The sequence below is a fragment of the Larus michahellis genome, chromosome 15 (genome assembly GCF_964199755.1).
Source record: "Larus michahellis chromosome 15, bLarMic1.1, whole genome shotgun sequence".
In the NCBI taxonomy this organism is placed as follows: Eukaryota; Metazoa; Chordata; class Aves; order Charadriiformes; family Laridae; genus Larus; species Larus michahellis.
The window spans coordinates 4,404,004-4,408,497 of NC_133910.1; the positions used below are offsets into that span (position 1 = coordinate 4,404,004).

The 4,494-nt window shown below is 58.3% G+C and overlaps 1 long non-coding RNA gene across 1 annotated transcript; it reads right to left on the reverse strand.

The window, feature by feature from the left end:
- Positions 1 to 499: 499 nt before the first annotated feature.
- On the reverse strand, positions 500 to 3,968 carry LOC141751523 (uncharacterized). The gene is made up of 3 exons (XR_012590016.1): positions 3,686 to 3,968; positions 3,220 to 3,321; positions 500 to 1,290 (listed from the first exon to the last, which is right to left on the reverse strand). It is a non-coding gene; the product is annotated as an uncharacterized LOC141751523 (long non-coding RNA).
- Between the last annotated feature and the right edge of the window lie 526 nt (positions 3,969 to 4,494).

Here is a 4,494-nt window from a genome sequence, read left to right on the forward strand (position 1 = left end):
GCTTTGCTGTGTCTGAGTGTGCGTGGGAGATTCGGGTCCCTTCTGCACCTCCTGGCCTGTCCCCACCAGCTCCTGCAGAGCCCCACAGCCTTGTGTGTCTGCACCCTGCACAAAGGCTTTTAAAACCAAGATCCCTAGTAACGCTCATCCCTCAATTGCGTATGTCCCTTCGTGCCACCAAGCATCCCCCCCCTCACGGGATATTGTACCAGAAAAGTCTTTGGTACCAAAGGCCAAGCCATGGCTCATGTTGGCAGCAAGAGGCTGAACCCTGGAGACGCAGGAGCTTACGGCCAGCTCTCCCCGGGGGGCAGGATGGCTCTGCCCCCTCCCCTCGTCTTTCTGTCACGAGCAATGGTGAGACAAGATTCATCTCTCCCTACGCCAGCAGCAAGGCAAGCATCGGCAGCGAGCCCCGCTGCTGCCAACGTACGATCCCAAACACCGTAACGACAGCAAACCCCGTCCAGGAGGAAAAGCCACCACGCTCCCAGCCAGCCTCTTTTCATCCGTCTTTATTTCTGGTTCAGCTTGGGCCATCACAGGACGGGGTCGGGCAGATTCCTCCCCGCGCCTGCGGAGTTTGCGAGTCTGCCGTCATTGCTCTGTGACGGTGGGGGTTTGCTGGGGGAGGGGGTGGATCCGAGTGCGGTCCCTGCAGCCCTCTGCTCTGCGGGCGCCGCCGTCACACCGTACTGGCTGCTCGGTAGGGACGGCTTCACCGGCTTACTGGGCACGGGGAGGGGGGTTGTACAAAACATCCCGGGCTTCCCGCAGACCTGAGCTCTAAGACTCCTCACTCCAGCTCAGGAGCTGCTTTTACCTTCCTGGAAATTGTCTGAATATATACCAATGTCATTGGGAGCGCAATTTGGTTTCACAGCACAAAAATCTGGTTTGCTGCTAGGATGCAATGGCTCGTGCTCTTCCCCTGCTGCACCATGGCCCAAAAGTGCCAGGAGCCTCTGATACACGTTGACCATGTTTTTTTCTGCCACTTAGAAAATTCTGGTAATGAGGGACTGATCGGGACATTTTCTATTGTCGTGCTTCTGTGTTGAGAGCAGGTACAGGAGGGATTTGCTGGTATTTTCCAATCCCTGGGCTGTAGGACTCCAAGCAAATGGATTCTCACCTGGGGAAACCGGTGGGAAGAAAGCTCATGGCCTTCAGGGAAGGACCACGAGGGCTTTTACCCTCAGGACCTGCAGGGCTGCTCTTGGATGGGGCCGCTGTTCCTGGTAAGCGAAGCGCTTGCTTGGGGGGTTGCTGATACCTCTGCCTTTACATCTGCAAACGCACAAGCATCAGAGAAAAGAGGGGGATTCAGGATTAGCCAAGGGGAGAGATTATTCCTGAAGGGACAAGGTTGGGGTGTGAACTGGCAAAGTGCTTGGAAAACCTCCTGCTGGGAACCGTGAGCAACGTTAGGTAACTGCGAGGGAGTCGGGCCAGATTTACGACACAGAGGTCTCCAGGAGAGCCCACCTGGCTGCAAGGAGGGGATAAAGCTCCCCAGTTTCCAAACTGTGACCTGGGCACCACTGGTGCTTCCAGATCCTCCATGTTTCCCAATGGATCTGTGCTCTGCTGAGCTGGATGCTCCTCACGCCCTGGGCCAGCTTTCCCCGGGGTGCTGCAGAGCTCGTAGCTATGGGCTGCCCCACGACAGAGAGAGGTGCGGCCCCCACTGCCCTTCCTGCTGGTGAAGACCCCCGCATCCACAGTGGCCGAGGGGCCGGTGTGCCCGACCTGGCAGAAAGGCACGGGGCCAGACCCTCTGCTAGTGCCAGCTGGGGCAGCTCCCCCGATGGCGACCAACACCCAGCAATTAACTGCAGCCAAGGGGCTAAACGTGGTTGCTCACAGGAGGCGGCTGATTCCTCTGGCTGATACACCCCCCCGCCTGCCCTGCGCTTCCCATCCGGGGCCTCCGCAAAGTCCTGGCTCCCATTGCAGGCCAGATGACTAATGCTCTGCTTTTCCTTCATATGCACTTAATTAAGGCATCAGTGAAGGGAGACATCCTTTTTCCCCCCACCTCCTCCCCCCCCCATTAGGGATCCATCTGTTTTGGGTTTGTTTTTTTTTTTAGGGGAAAGGTGATATTCTGGAGATTTTATAGGACCCCTGGAGGCATGCAGTTCCCTTTGCCCCCGTCGCACACGGGAGCAGCAGAAAGGGGATGGCTCAGCCCTGTGTCTTCCCCACGAGTCTCCTGAGACTGCCTTAATCTCCTGGCAGAGGTAGGAGACCATGGGGCACCACCTGACCGTGGCGGCAGCTGCCCAGGAATGTGCCCCTGCCTGGGAGGAGCACGGGGCATGTTTGCACAAGAGCAACCACGAGCGACTCAGCCCAACCAGTGAAACTGGTATTGGTGGGGCAGATCTTTCCCATGCTGAGGTTCCTCTGTTTGCTCTTCAGAAATGATTTCGCTTTGACACCCCGCTTTAATGCCTCAGCAGCGCGGCCAGGGGATGCGGGAGCAGCTCCTTGCCGGGAGCAGCCCCCAGGGCTGGGACAAGGACCAGGAGCCAGGAAGGTCCTCACCATTCCCACCCTGCTGAACGGGAGGTGGCCGGGAGGAGCAGCTCCTCTTGGGGACGTCGCATGAGTGATCCGCAAAATCATAGCGATTTGTGTATTTTTAATGGGGCAGGAAGGCGGGGCTGGAGAAGATTGGCAGCAAGGACAGAAAAATCTCTCACTGCCAGCTGCGTGATGCCTTTTGGTATTTAGCAGGGGGCCTGAAATAACAAAGATTGCCCCAGGGGGATGCAGCCCTGGGGAAGCAGGGCTTCAGCAGGTTATATCCCCTCGCCCCTCCGATTACCCCCAGAGAGACTCCGTCCTCCCTCCCAAAGGCTGCTATTTGCTCATCGCCTCTGTCAGAGGCTGGGATGCAGCCATGGCATTTAAAGGCAAAACCCAGCAAAGGAAGATAAATCAGCAAAGAAAACAAACTTTTGCAACTTCTACCTGTTACGGTTCTTCCTCAGGCAAAGCGCCCGGCTCTGAGGAAGACTATGGTCGCTGGAGCACAGGCAGGGAGGGACGGGGACCCAGCACATCCCCCCTGCAGGCGGCTGGCTTGAGGCAGTGGGCAGCAAGAGGAGGTGCCCCCCCAGCAGCCCGCGAGCCCTGGCCCCTCCGTCCCCAGCACAGCCGGGGCTGAGGCGCGTGGATGTCCCCGTCCCCAGCGAGCTGCAGACTTACTTTGGTGGTGGCTGCGGGGGGCTGCCTGCGCCGGGCAGGGTGGTGGCTCCTGGAGCTCTCGGCCACACAGGGTCCCCATCTTCCTGGCCACATAGCGGCAGGCTGGTGAGAAAGGGGAGACCCGTCTGCTTCGCTGCAGTAATGTAAAACACCGGCTACCCTGAAAAACCCTCCCCAGAGCCCCGAGCTCGACCTCCTTGTGAGCTGGGGATCCTGGCAGAGGAGGACCTGCTGGGGGTCGTGCTGGACCCGTGGTGGATCATGGCCAAAAGTAACAGAGGAACTGGAGAGGATTGGATTTAATGGGCTAAAAGAGAGTTACGATGTCTGGCATCCTGGCTGTGTTTCAAACCACTCGGGCACCAGCCTTTCTCCCCGCCGCCAGCCAAGGCCATAAAATATGCAGGATATTTACCATGCAGAAATCCATCTAAGCTCTCTTGCCTCAAACAAGAGGTTCCCTTACCGTTGATAATTACTCAAACCATTTTCTCCCGGGCTCAGCAAAGCTGTCCTTTCCAGCCAGCCTGTCTCTTCCCCTCTCTCCTCTCGCAGTCGGTTCTGCTCTTGGTTTTATTTCTTTACAGCCTGGCTTCCTCCTTCCGCCCATCCCGCGGGGATGTTGCTCCAGTAACACCCGGTCATGCGCGGGGAGGCAGGCTCAGCCTGGCACTGCCTCTGGGCAGGGCTGTGCCGTGCCGGACTGGGATCCCCGCACCTCCCGGGATGGAGAAACCACGCTGAGCATCGGCTGTGGGCAGCGGCACCGAGGTTTGAGCCAGCCATGCCACAAAGGGGGCTTGGCCTTGGCTGGAGGAGCTGTTGTTGGCACTTTGTGGCTGATGGAGGACCTGGGTTTGAGATGTGGGGAGGTCAACCTTGTGCTGCGATCTCTAAGCTGAGCTGGAGAGGATGGCTGCAGCGTGCCCTTTGCTTGTGTGGAGCAGGGGTGAAGAAAGGGAATGTAAGAACGACACGGAGCTGTCGGAGCGGGGCCAGAGGAGGCCCCGGAGATGCTGGGAGGGCTGGAGCCCCTCTGCTGTGAGGACAGGCTGAGAGAGCTGGGCGGGTTCAGCCTGGAGAAGAGAAGGCTCCGGGGAGACCTTGGAGCCCCTTCCAGTCCCTAAAGGGGCTCCAGGAAAGCTGGGGAGGGACTCTGGATCAGGGAGGGGAGCCATAGGATGAGGGGGAACGGTTTTAAACTGAAAGAGGGGAGATTTAGATTGGATATGAGGAAGAAATTGTTCACCCTGAGGGTGGTGAGCCCCTGGCCCA